Below are 15,221 nucleotides of genomic sequence, written 5' to 3'. Positions count from 1 at the left end.
AACTATGAGGCCAGGTCATTATCAGACCATGTACCCCTATGTCTTGAATTATCCATGGGGAGTAATGCTTATAAAGTAAGACCTGTATTTAGGTTGAACCCCCATTGGATTTCCATAATGGATAAAGATACCCATGATCGGGTCTGACAAGAGATGGGGTACTTTTGGGATAGTAATGAGAACACGGCTGGACCCCAACTGGTATGGGACACATTTAAGGCCTTTATTATTTTTTTTTTACATTTCCAATCTAAAAAAGGGATATGGCAAGAAGGAGGGAGAGCTAAAAGAAGTAGCCTTAGCTGCCATGAATGAGTTCTCTAGCAATAAAACTCCAGGAAATAGGGAAAGTATGCAGAAGGCAAGGCAGGTATATGCTGACTTCCTCTTGGAAAAGGCCCAGCAGAAACTTTTTTTAAGGGACAAAATATTTTTCGGAGGTGGGGAGACCAGGAAAACTTTTAGCAAGGGTGACATCTAGTCAAGAACAGAAAAAAGAGAAAGTTAATATTTGGTCATCTGAGGGTATAATTATTGAACAACAAGAGCGTATAAAAGGAAAGTTTTTGAAGCATTTTTCTGATTTATATAACTCAGATAAGGTTATATCAGATGAAGAGATGGATTCATATTTAGATTCTATCTCTCTTCCAGCTCTTACTGATACTCAGAGGGAATTTCTGGATCTGGATCCATCTCTATAAGAGCTAGAGGCTGCAATGAAGGCATGTTCGGGGATTTCTTCCCCCAGTCAAATGAACTCCCATATGAATTCTATTTTTCTGAAGGTGTTTTTAGGATCATTTGAGGAGGGTAGCCTTCCAGAATCAATGACTGAGGCTATAATAACATTAATAATGAAAAAGGATAGGACCCTTTAGATATGGGGTCATATAGGCCTATTTCCTTACTTAATACAGATATGAAGCTTCTCTCTAGAATTCTGGCTACAAGGCTATCTAAGGTTAGTACATAAATCATACATCCAGACCAAAATGGATTTATTCCCAATAAGGGTACTCATTATAATTTACATCGTCTGTTTGCTAATCTACAGTCCTCCGGGGGAGTCTCTCGCTCCATTCTGTCTTTAGACGTCTCTAAGGCATTTGACAGGGTGGAGTGGGGATTCCTCTGGAAGTTGCTGGGAAGAATGGGATTTTGCACTAGGTTTATAAATCTGGTTAAGCTTTTGTATAAGTCCCTTACTGCAAGACTGAATGTCAATGGGAGCTTGACGGAGAGAGCTTCTCTTTGAGTAGAGGTACCTGTCAGGGATGTCCACTCTCCCCATTGTTATTCAATATTTATATTGAGACTCTTGCTGCCAGAGTGCCGGGATTGAAGGGTTTGGAATATTAGGAGTAGAGGACCGTATTTCTTTATACGCAGATGACGTGCTGTTTTTTTTATAAATCATACTAGTACCTCACTTCCTGAACTTATTTATATAGTTAATGCCTTTGGTGCAGTCTCGGGTTTCGACATTAATTGGTCAAAGACGACGTGTATGCCAGTGGATAGACCTGATTACTCTATTGAGGGACCCTTGAGTTTACTGAGGATCTCTCATTCATTTGAGTACCGTATTTATCGGCGTATAACACGCATAGGCGTATAACACGCACCTTCATTTTAAGAGGGAAATTTCAGGAAAAAAATTAAAATTTCAAATAAAGAACTTTGAAGCAAAATAAGGGTAGCTCAGAACTTTTTTTAATTAATATTATTACCACTTATAAGGTAAATAATGTAAAAGGACAGTAAAAGCAACTGTTTTAACAAAGAAACTTGGATATTCTGTTTTTACAAAAGTTTACTCAGAAATCGCTATCTGGGAAACCAAGAAACTCTTCATCTTCACTGCTATCTTCAAAATCGCAATGAACACTGCTGCTTTCACTGCTACTATCTTCATAAATCAGCTCATCTTCTTCACCATCCAAAGCATTACTTATGCCACATTTCTTAAAAGATTTGATAACAATATCTTCTTTAACTGCGTCCCACGAAGTCTTTATCCACTGACAAACTTTTGAAATGCCAGGTCTTTTCATTCGCCCAGAATTCGTAACTTCATGTTGGTTTTTATCACACATGTATTTATTCCATTCTTCACGCATAAAGGCTTTGAAGGGCTTGTTAATGCAATCATCCAATGGCTGCAATTGTGATGTAAGTCCTCCTGGAATGACTGCTATTTCTGTTTTGCACATTTGAAATTCTCTCTTTGTTGGTTCTGTAAGATGAGATCTGAATGAGTCCAGTACTAACAAGGATGGCTTCTTTAACAAAGCACCTGGGCGCTTCTCCCACACATTTCTAATCCAAAGCTTCATGCCTTCTTCATCCATCCAACCTTTGGGATGAACATGCACCTGAGTGCCACTTGGAATTTTCTCCTTAGGCAAAGTTTTCCTTTTAAAAATGACCAATGGTGGCAGCTTGTTTCCATCTGCAGTGACAGCAAGGACCACGGTATAATGATTTTTTTCATGCCCTGAAGTTTTAATTGTTACTGTCTTGGCACCTCTTGCTTCCACTGTTTTGTTTGAAGGAACATCGAAGGTGAGTGGTACTTCATCCATGTTGCCTATTTGACCAATTTCAAAATTTTGTCTTTTCCTTTGTTTGATAATAAAGTTATGAAAATTTACTATCTTCTCTTCATAATCATCTGGCATACGCTGGGCAATCCTGGTTCTTGTTCGCATCCGAAGCTCATGCCTCTTCATGAATCTTTGGCACCATGATGCTGTTCCTTTGAAATCATGTATTTGCAACTCTTTGCTGATTTTCACTGCTTGAATAATGATCATTTTTGTTGATATAGCAATACCAGCTTTTCTATGATTAAGTACAAATTCCTTCACCTGTTCTTCTAATTTTGGCCATTTAGCAATACCGCTGCGAAAATTGCATTTTGTTTTTGATAATGTCTTGAGTTTTTCTTCCATTTTTTGCCACTCTCGTATTGTGCATTCTGTTGGTGGCTCTCCAAAAAGCCTTGCTGCAGCCCTATTTCAATGTTGCTTGGCATATTCCACAACCTTCAACTTGAAAGCAGCTGTATATGCTCCACGCTTTTGTTTTAAATCCATTAGGGATAGTAGTAGGGAAATACCGTAAGTACGGTTATGAATGCAGTTTTTTTCAGCATCAGAGTGTCAGGATGAGTCACACTGCAGTGGTATAGGTACTTTTTACCTAAGTTTAAATTAAAAAAAAGAGTAAGGTAGTATCAGGGGTGTGTAAATTTACGGTACATTCTGCACAACGCCAATCATAAGTAGTGAGGCATTTCCCAAACGTCAGCTTCACATACACACGCTACCTATGATTGATGATGTGCAGCACTGGATCCTGTGTGATGGGGGGGGGGGGTCCAGTTTTTGCACATATGGGAATTAGCATGTTAGCACTTTGTATACCGTAATTATTTTATAATTACCATATATTTTATCGGTTAATACCGACAGTTGTTACGCCGTACACTACTTTACTTGTACCTGACGGGTACAAGTTCTCCTGCCTCAGACAGCAAACTCTCGCGAGTGAGTATGCAAACTCTCGCAGTGCAGAGCGTTACCGTGGTTACGCTCCGACGGCCGCGAGAATTAGACGTGAGGAAGGCGCGGGTTGCCTGCGCTTGCCGTTGCCTACCGATTGCCGTTACTCACACTCCACACGCTGCTACCGATCCACTCGCTGCTGCGCGGTATGTACGCGGTATGTACCTACATTATATCGGAGGTGTATATGGTGTAAAAACATGGCTTCTTAACATTATATCGGCGTATAACACGCATACATCATTTGCCCCCTATTTTCAGGGGGAAAAAGTGCGTGTTATACGCCGATAAATACGGTACTTAGGCATGATTATATCCCCTAAACTTGAAGATTTTTTACATTTAAAGGGAATCTGTCACCAGTTTTATGGTGTCCTAACTAAGGGCAACATAAATAAGTGACTGATTCTCTTAGCAAAATGCTGGGTCACTTTAATTGACCCAGTCAATCTGCCAACATCTTGTATTGAAAAGCTCCAGCTCATAATGATGTGTCCTGAATATTCATGAGCTCCTGACTCTTCCCGCCTACCTGCTGCTGATTGACAGTTATTTTCCATATGAATCAGCAGCAGGTGGGCAGAGGAGTGGCTATAGCTCTGAATTAAAAAAACGCTGGACTCACTGGACTCAAATCAGCTCTGTAGCATGCGGCATGTGGCATCTTTGTGTGTATATTATGAGGTAACCATCTGTCACACCAGTAAGTGAATACATCTAAGGCACTTTTTAGTAGTTAATGATTGTATATAATTAGTTAGATTATAATCAAATATCCACATGACAGGTTCCCTTTAAACCTGATTCCATTGATAAGAGCCGACAGATCTAGAGCCGACAGAATATCCCTAGTTAAGATAGTGATATTACCCCAACTTCTCTATATTCTTAGGAATTCCCCAGTGTGGATTGAGGATATGTTTTTTAAGTTAATTGAGAGAATTATTAATGATCTACTTTGGGGAAGAAAGCGTGTGAGGCTCAAATTGGAATATCTCTATAAGACAATTGAACAGGGAGGGTTGAACCTTCCCTATTTTAAGGGTTATTTTAGAGCTTTACAGTTATGGCTTTATAATCATTGGGAGGAAAGTCCACTTTGTAGGAACTTACTGAGTAGATCTGCATATCATAATATGTTTACACTATTAGAGTCTGGGCCATTAGCCAGAGTCCAACAGGACTATAGGGAATCTAGAAACTTATTTAGTAAGATGTGGCGCACTGTTAGAGGTTGGTTGGGAATAAAGGAATCCTTCCAATGTACGCCTCTTTGGCATAATTATTATCTACAGGAGCTGGATGGTTTAGCTGAAGATAAGTACTGGCAGAAAAATAATATTCTGTATGGTGCTCAAGTGGTAAATAATGGAGATATATTTTATTTTTTGGAGTTGACACAAAGAGAACATATAAACAATTTATCTTGTAAAATATAAGAATGAAACTGGATCGCACATCCTCAATACTATGCTTTTATCTCATAACTGCTTCTCAGCATAACTAACATCGCTTCTCAGCGCAATTTATAGTGTACCTACCCCTATGTTGCATACTGTACATGAGGCATTGGTATACAATTTGATCAAAAAGCATAGGCCCACTCACCACGACAAGGTTGCCTCTTTGAATGGGACCCTACTCTAAATTTGGTGAAGCGATGCGTGGCGACCACCGGCGCCACACCACCAGGCAGCGGGACCCAGCAAACAGTGCCCCTGCTGTCTGGCAAAGCCACCCTGGCACTGGGCCCCACCAGCCCACCAGCACAGCACCAAAGCAACAATGGCCGCCATCCAGCACTGCACCATGTGAACAGGTGTTAAACTCACCTTATCACATACTCTCAGGAACTCCAACTGAGAGGAGGAAGGAATTTATATACCCTTATGCAGACTCCTGCTAATTAAAAGCACCTGGGCCGAATGGGGAGGAGTGCTGATACCAGAGGTAGAAAAAGCATAGGTTCTACAGAACATGTAAAATATAAGAATGAAACTGGATTGCACATCCTCAATACTATGCTTTTATCTAATAACTGCTTCTCAGCATAATTAACATCACTTCTCAGCACAATTTATAGTATACCTACCCCTATATTGCATACCGTACATGAGGCATTGGTATACAATTTGATCAAAAAGCATAGGCCCATTCACCACGACAAGGTTGCCTCTTGTGGTGGTGAGTGGGCCTATGCATTTTGATCAAATTGTATACCAATATATACATAAACAATTTATCTTGGTTTAGATATTTACAGTTACATTCGGCACTTTGTAGTGTGAAGGGGAGATTTTTGTTACATATAGACACTGTTACACCTTTGAATGATTTCATGGGAAAGCTGGGGCAGAAATTAAAAATTTCTCAACTTTATAAATTGCTTCTTGGAGCACTAATTAATAGTATATGTTCCCCTGGACAAAAGGTTTGGGAATCTGTTTTAAGGATCCAACCATATGACTGGGGGAAAATAATGACCAATTTAAGGTTAGTGTCACATCATTTTAATCATGTTTTGGTTCAATTTAATATTTTACACAGATTATATGTTACACCAGTATGGCTTAATAAATGTCGGCTAATAAATGTAAACTAACAGAATATTGGGAGGCAATAGCCAAAATTATTACTCAAAAACTGAAAATAGTGATTCCATATACGGTGGAATGTTGGATTCTGGGAGATTTCTCTCAAATTAGCTGTGATAATTATAGAAGATTCCTTCTGATTAAAATACTCTTTTTGGCAAGACTCTTAATCACGCGAGTTTGGTTTTGATCAAATATTCCTAGTCTATATACGTGGTTAAATCTTGTCAATAAGATTAAGAAATATGAAAGAATCTTATAAAAACAAAGAAATATTGAGGAGAAATAGAAAAAGGTATGGGGGATTTGAAAATCCTACATTTTAGTGCCCTCATCAAACTGTTATCCCTACTCTGCCTTGATTGACGGACGGGATAGGAGATGCATCGCAAGGATTGGGGAGGGAGGGGGGGGAGTATTGGGGTAAAAATTAGAAATTTTTTAAGGTTGAAGACTAAATTGTATAGAAAATAAATCTGTATGCTTTTTTGTTTCTCAATAAAAATAAAAAAATCTTACCCTGACATAGGGAGATATTGCAGGTTTTCCTTTCTGTGGCACACAGCGAGATTTCAAACAACTTAGGGATGAGGACTTAAGCAAAAAGTAATTGTGGCGAAACCAACCTCGCCACTGGGTTTTGGAGAGGCCTGTTTGCTAGCCTCTTGCCCCAGGATTATGGGCCCTCTCATCAGCCAGGCCTCATTTGTTCACAAAGGACTTGGACTAACTTGAACTCTCACCCCCACGAATTAGACCAGGGTTCAAGTTAGTCCATTACGTTTGGTAATTGTATTTTGTGGATTGCGTCTCAGACAATACTCTTTGTGTTGGTTAATTGCATCTCAGACAATGCTCATTGTATTTTGTTTATTGCGTTACAGACAGAGGGAAGGGGATTTTGTGTACAATTGCTGGGAAGGTTGAATGCTGTGAATACATGTGATTGGCTGTTTTTACAAAACCCTGTGGGTGGTAACATTGTTGGAAGATGTGTATAAATCAATGCTTGTGTTAAAATAAAGAGAGTTCCTGTTTTATACCTTCATGAAGTCTTGGCTCATGGGATAACTACACTCTTGGGGATTGCTATATCATAATACTCCCCTGAGTATAAGCTCTTGTAAGAGCTTGCTCCTGGTTCCTGTCTCTGGATTTAGGAGAGGTTCACCCACTGGAGCCTGGAGCCTTGTCGTACGTCCAGGGTGGGTAGGAGACGGCGAGACCTCCACCAAGCTTCGGCGGTTCGGGGGGTCTGCAGTGCTGACGGTGTCGAGTGGAGTGCTTGGAGTCCTCTGGAAGCACTAGGAGCAGCTATCGACGGAGGTACCCGGTCGGGGTGCTAGGCGTTCCGTTACATTGGTGGCAAGCAGTGGGATGGCGTCCTAGTGTGAGGAGAAGCAGCTCGGAGACACAGTTCGTGGAGTATATTGAGGGCAACGCTAGTATCCGTACAGCGCCCCTGGCTACAGCAATATGGATGCCGTTGGTTCCTGCACAGCATTCCATGAGGAAGATCACCCGGATTACAGGGATGCCGAGTGGAAAGGCGTATGGCACCAGGCCCTGGAGGACGTGCAGCGTCGGAGGGGTGAGAGTCTTCCCAGTGAGGAGCAGAGATTGCGAATGCGATTGGCGCTGCGACTACCTCTACTGGGAGAGCAACCATTGATGGAGTGGGTGTCAGAGCTTGAGACACTGGTATGGCAGGAAACCTGGCTGGATGATGCTTACCAAGCACTATGGTGGGACACAGTACGACAGTCTCCATGGATGGAGGAGTACGCCAAGCCCGAAGGTGAGGAATATAATTGCCCTGGTTTATTGTGGGAGTCTTTTGAAGACATTGACTTTGGGAGCACAGAAGAGTCTAGATTTTGGGACATTACTGACTACAGGTGGGACTTGCACAATTGGTCTACAACTAGTGAGGTGAGGGCAGATCTGACCTTTCTGGTCCAAAGGGAGTGGGAACTGGAGCAAGATTATCAACAGTTGTTTCGCTCCATTCAAGCCCAGCGTAAGATACAAGACAGTTGGATACCAGGCCCAGACCTGCAGCCCTACCCCTGGCAAGTCACAGCTGAGGTATCCCCTACTTCCTCACCAACTGTGGAGGTAGGGGACTTCATAGACTGGTACTGGGAGGAACCCCAGTCGGCAGGTGGAGATGGGACCGTAGTCACTCCACCGTCCCAACAGGGTGGCTGGGCAGGTGGCCCAGATCCCCAACTGCCACTGGGAGTACAGGGAGAGGAGATTGTCGGTCCCTCATCTCTGCAACAACCAGAATCACTGGTAGTGGAGACAGCCGGTCTCACTACCCAGCGGCAGTATACTCTACAGGAAGAGGAGACAGTTGGTCTCTCTACCCAGCGGCAGATGGGCTATCCAGAGGAGAGGGTAAGTGATAGCCCCCCTCTACAGCTCTCTCCCAGCCCAATACTGAGGGTAGTGGGTAAGGCTTTAAACCCCACTGACCCCTCTCCAGCAGAAGAGCTGGCATCAGAGCAGAGCGCCGCTGGCCTCTGCCCTAACCATTCAGGAGTTGGCACCATGCACCCCAGCTGAAGCGCTGGCATCAGGGCAGAGCGCCGCTGGCCTCTGTCCTCCCCTATCCTCCTCTCCAGAGCCGGACTTCCCACAGGCTACCCCAGCGGAAGAGCTGGCATCTGGGCAGAGCGCCGCTGGCCTCTGCCCTCCCCTATCCTCTTCTCCAGAGCCGGACTTCCCACTGGCTACCCCAGCGGAAGAGCTGGCATCTGGGCAGAGCGCAGTCGGCCCCTGCCCACCAAGTACCTACAGCTCCAAGCTAGAGAACCACAAGGAAGCAAGGAGTCGCAGATGCCCACTCAACAGCTGGGGACATACAAAACAGAGCCAGGCCCCAAAATTCAACAGGTCCAGTATTGGGTTGTGGGTGGACTGCCAGACTAACTCAGGTACTGACCGTGAGGTCAGGTATCTGGTTAGTCTTCCCTGGGAAGGGGAGATGTGTGGCGAAACCAACCTCGCCACTGGGTTTTGGAGAGGCCTGTTTGCTAGCCTCTTGCCCCAGGATTATGGGCCCTCTCATCAGCCAGGCCTCATTTGTTCACAAAGGACTTGGACTAACTTGAACTCTCACCCCCACAAATTAGACCAGGGTTCAAGTTAGTCCATTACGTTTGGTAATTGTATTTTGTGGATTGCGTCTCAGACAATACTCATTGAGTTGGTTAATTGCGTCTCAGACAATGCTCATTGTATTTTGTTTATTGCGTTACAGACAGAGGGAAGGGGATTTTGTGTACAATTGCTGGGAAGGTTGAATGCTGTGAATACATGTGATTGGCTGTTTTTACAAAACCCTGTGGGTGGTAACATTGTTGGAAGATGTGTATAAATCAATGCTTGTGTTAAAATAAAGAGAGTTCCTGTTTTATACCTTCATGAAGTCTTGGCTCATGGGATAACTACACTCTTGGGGATTGCTATATCATAATACTCCCCTGAGTATAAGCTCTTGTAAGAGCTTGCTCCTGGTTCCTGTCTCTGGATTTAGGAGAGGTTCACCCACTGGAGCCTGGAGCCTTGTCGTAGGTCCAGGGTGCATAGGAGACGGCGAGACCTCCACCAAGCTTCGGCGGTTCGGGGGGTCTGCAGTGCTGACGGTGTCGAGTGGAGTGCTTGGAGTCCTCTGGAAGCACTAGGAGCAACTATCGACGGAGGTACCCGGTCGGGGTGCTAGGCGTTCCGTTACAGTAATTATCTTGACAGACCTATTGGATTTTTACCTTAGCTACTAGACTTGCTAAAAGTATGAACATCAAGGCAGGATATGATTTATTATTATTGATTCTTGGCCACTATTCCTATTGCATGAATTATTACCTTCATGTTTTCATTATGTGAAATTCTCATTAAAGGGGTTCTCTCACTTCAGCAAATGGCATTTATCATGTAGAGAAAGTTAATACAAGGAACTTACTAATATATTGTGATTGTCCATATTGCCTCCTTTGCTGGCTTCATAAATTTATACTCACATTATACACTGCTCATTTCCATGGGTTACAACCACCCTACAATCCAGCAGTGGTGGCCGTGCTTGCACACTATAGCGCCGGACTCTCTGGGGCCGGGACCATGGGAGTGCACATAGGTACGCATGCCCAGTAGGTCCCCTCCTGGCCACCTCGTATCTGTGCTGCTGCAGTGGCATAACCCCTGGAAACAAGCAGTGTATAATGTGATGGAATAAAGAATCCAGCCAGCAAAGGAAGCAATACGGACAATCACAATACATTAGTAAGTGCCTTGTATTAACTGTCTACATGATAAATGCCATTTGCTGAAGTGAGACAACCGCTTTAATGAGAATTATAGACAAAGGACTACAGTAGCCTGAAAAATGTCAACGATTTTATGCTCTGTACCCTTCTATTAATAAAGATTCCGGTTTTATTATTGTGGCTATGCTGGATTAAACTTCTATACGTGGTTGGACATCCGTCTCACCGTGTCACGCCTGGTCCACAGGGAGTGAGAAGCTACTGGTGTTGTAGGGCTGGTCAAGGGGGAAACCTATTGTGCTTTCTTGGAGTGCTTGCGCGGTTGTATTAAGTGCAGCACGGCCTCCCATTGAAAACAATGGAAGGCCAATCCAGCACTGCTGCCAGCGACTTTTTGGTGTACATTTCTCACCAGAATTTGGCCGTGTGAAAGGGGCCTAACTTTATTTCAGCACTATACACACAGTGCCATGTTAGATCAGATGCTATGTAACCATGTGCAATGAAATATCTTATAAGGAACATCACAATATATATTTTTATTATTACCTAGCAAAAAACAATAAAATATATTCTTCTAGAACAATGTAAACCTAAAAAGAAAACATCTTTCAACCTGAATAGAAGCTAAAAAAAAAACAGGTACCATGAAAACGTCTCATGGCACATGGCTGCCGAACAGTCCAATATATTTTATTATTTTAATTATTTTCTTTCCAGACGCTCGTAGGCTTCATCAACCAGGAGATTAGGATCTGAAAAGCGAGAGTTACACGTCAGTTACATATTTGTTGAAATGTAATCAGGAAAACTATTAATATTGGGACATTGACACAATTCTAAAATTTTTGGCTCTATACACCACCACAATGCATTTGAAATGAAACGAACAAGATGTGCTTTAACTGCAGACTGTCAGCTTTAATTTGAGGGTATTTACATCCAAATATGGTGAACGGTGTAGGAATTACAACAGTTTGCATATGTGCCTCCCACTAGTTAAGGGACCAAAAGTAATGGGACAATTGGTTTCTCAGCTGTTCCATGGCCAGGTGTGTGTTATTCCCTCAATATCCCAATTACAATGAGCAGATAAAAGGTCCAGAGTTAATTTCAAGTGTGCTATTTGCATTTGGAATCTGTTGCTGTCAACTCTCAAGATGAGATCCAAAGAGCTGTCACTATTAGTGAAGCAAGCCATCATTAGGCTGAAAAAACAAAACAAACCCATCAGAGAGATAGCAAAAACATTAGGTGTGGCCAAAACAACTGTTTGGAACATTCTTAAAAAGAAGGAACGCACCGATGAGCTCAGCAACACCAAAAGACCCGGAAAAAAACTGTGGTAGATGACCGAATAATTCTTTCCCTCGTGAAGAAAACACCCTTCACAAAAGTTGGCCAGATCAAGAACACTCTCCAGGAGGTAGGTGTATGTGTGTCAAAGTCAACAATCAAGAGAAGACTTTACCAGAGTGAATACAGAGGGTTCACCACAAGATGTAAACCATTGGTGAGCCTCAAAAACAGGAAGGCCAGATTAGAGTTTGCCATATGACATCTAAAAAAGCCTTCACAGTTCTGGAACAACATCCTATGGACAGATGAGACCAAGATCAACTTGTACCAGAGTGATGGGAAGAGAAGAGTATGGAGAAGGAAAGGAACTGCTTATGATCCTAAGCATACCACCTCATCAGTGAAGCATGGTGGTGGTAGTGTCATGGCGTGGGCATGTATGGCTGCCAATGGAACTGGTTCTCTTGTATTTATTGATGATGTGACTGCTGACAAAAGCAGCAGGATGAATTCTGAAGTGTTTCGGGCAATATTATCTGCTCATATTCAGCCAAATGCTTCAGAACTCATTGGACGGCGCTTCACAGTGCAGATGGACAATGACCCAAAGCATACTGCAAAAGCAACCAAAGAGTTTTTTTAAGGGAAAGAAGTGGAATGTTATGCAATGGCCAAGTCAATCACCTGACCTGAATCCGATTGAGCATGCATTTCACTTGCTAAAGACAAAACTGAAGGGAAAATGCCCCAAGAACAAGCAGGAACTGAAGACAGTTGCAGTAGAGGCCTGGCAGAGCATCACCAGGGATGAAACCCAGCATCTGGTGATGTCTATGCGTTTCAGACTTCAGGCTGTAATTGACTGCAAAGGATTTGCAACCAAGTATTAAAAAGTGAAAGTTTGATTTATGATTATTATTTTGTCCCATTACTTTTGGTCCCTTAACAAGTGGGAGGCACATATACAAACTGTTGTAATTCCTACACCATTCACCTGATTTGGATGTAAATACCCTCAAATTAAAGCTGACAGTCTGCAGTTAAAGCATGTCTTGTTCGTTTCATTTCAAATCCATTGTGGTGGTGTGTAGAGCCAAAAATGTTAGAAATGTGTCGATGTCCCAATATTTATGGACCTGACTGTATATTGTTTACTTTCCAGATATTGGATCTGTAGTAGCGCACTACATCTGTGCATGAACTTACCAAGTCCAATCCTGTAGCATAAAGGTCTTATCCCACAAATTACACAACATACATCTGGAGTAATGAACACTGTTATTTTAACCATATGAATGCAAAAAACACTGCTCTCCAGTGTAATCTTCACGCTTTTAAAGGGAGTCTGTCACCTAATTTTCACTAATATAACTAAGAGCACTGCCCCATAGAAGATTGCAGACACATCCCAGACATCCCTGTGTGCACTATGTGTCTGTATTCAGTGTCCAGGAAAAGCACTTTTATTCTGCTGGAAAACAGCTCCCAAGTGCCCGGCTGAAAGTGAAAGTAAAAACAGCTTTCACTCCTGACTCGATTTCTAACAGCTATATCTTCTGATATAGTGGATATAATGCTATGGTATTGTTTGAAAGGTTGGAATGCCAGCTTTCAAACAAGGTCAGGTTCATATTTCTAGTGGCTACATATGAGCAGCTAAAGCAGCCCTCCTCTCTTCAGACTGGTTTGCTTAGGGCATTTGCAGCAACAGAGCTGGGCACTTAGGAACTGTTTTCCAGCAGAATAAAAGTGTTTTTCTTAGACATGGAATAAAGGAAAAAAGTGCACACAGGTATGTTTGGGATGTGTATCCAGTCTTCTATGGGGCAGTGCTCTTAGTTATAACGGTGAAAAACAGGTGACAGACTCCTTTTAAGCTTCTTTACTCATCCCTATGCAGCTCATGTCTCTTCAATTTCTGTGGGCAGGCAGCAGCTTGTCCCATGTGACATCAAGCACCTGCTTCTCCTCTGAGTGCCCTCCAGTCAACACTTTCCATTCATGTATAGAAAATCATCTCTCACACAGCCCCAGAAATTCCACTAATAAATAGCACTAGAATATGCAATGCCCGCGATACAATTTCCAGGTCTAGAGCTACATATTTCAAAGAAGTAGGGAAGATTGAATCAAATTTGTCTGGGTCCCTTCACCTGCTTCTCTATGAGACAGGTGCGTAGCTATAGGGGACACGGGCAGTTGCTACCGTGCCCAGGAGCAGGGGACCCAAAGACCCATGTGCCGCATAAGAAGACACTGGTATTATAGAAAGTGCATGCTGGTCAAGTTACATCTCTAGGAGGAGGGAAGGAGAGTAAGTCAAGAATTTGGCAAGAGGGGCTGCCTCTGGCAGCACAAAGGCTATGTGCTTCCCTGCCCCCTGGCCACAAAGCACTGATGGAAGGGGGCCCAAGCTGAACTCACTTTGCCGGCGCTGAGAGGAGGAAGGGAGCAGGGAGGTTACTGAGCACTTTAGTCCAACACAGAATGAAGAAGGTTTATTTATAGGTAAAAGGGCAAGGGCTCCAAGCACCAGAGGAAAATGTAATTCACATAAAAAACTAATAATAGTTATATTGCATATATACAGTAATACTATTTTTGAAATTACCTATTCATTGCATATTAATATCTTTTACAGGATAACCTCTTTAATGAACTAAGCTCCTGATTAAATTATTTATAACAACAGTTTGATTCAATAATGAATCAAATTATTTTTGACAGATTTCAGACAGATCTGGAGAACGGTACTACCCATCATCTGTTCACATCGTTTTTAAAAAGCACCACATATTTGTCAAAAGCAATTTAAAGAAGCCTGGAGAGGCTTCAAAATTTGGGATTGTCCAGCTTGGAAAGGTGATCTCATGCAAATGTATAAATACATGTGTGGTCAATACAAAGAACTGGCACATGATGTATTCACTCCATAGATTTTACAAAGGACCAGGGGACATTCATTACATGTGGAGGAAAGGTGGTTTAGGCATCAATCCTTTAGACTGAACACGCCCATCTACCTGGGACTTCTGAGCAGAGTACGTATGTAGCTGGTCTCTACACGCCCTGAATATTGTAGGCTTAAGTAAGTCCAAAGAGAGGCAGTATATTTAGTGTTAGGGACCCATCTGCGGAAGCCACCTTGACGCCTGGTAGATGAGCCCGACACATGTTTGATCAAATATGTGCGCTAAGAGCTTCCATTGACTCATTTATAGTCGGTATTGTACCACTTTTATTTAGAATGACCCCCATTTCTTAGCTCTATTGTTTGTATGTATAATGGTGTGCAGCCATTTTGTTTTTTGTAATTATGTTTGCTTCATGGATATTCACCTGTGATTCTGAAGGTTCTAGTCTAAATTCTCTTGTTGCAATAACAACATACATCATCACAATCGTCAACTGCTGTGCAGGGCATACAAAAGCAAAACAAAACATAAACTACTATAACAACACAACAGTTATGGAATTGAAGG

Source organism: Bufo bufo, chromosome 3, assembly GCF_905171765.1.
Source record: "Bufo bufo chromosome 3, aBufBuf1.1, whole genome shotgun sequence".
NCBI classification, from domain to species: domain Eukaryota; kingdom Metazoa; phylum Chordata; class Amphibia; order Anura; family Bufonidae; genus Bufo; species Bufo bufo.
The sequence above is the reverse complement of the archived record's forward strand: the minus strand, read 5'-3'. Positions refer to the sequence as shown.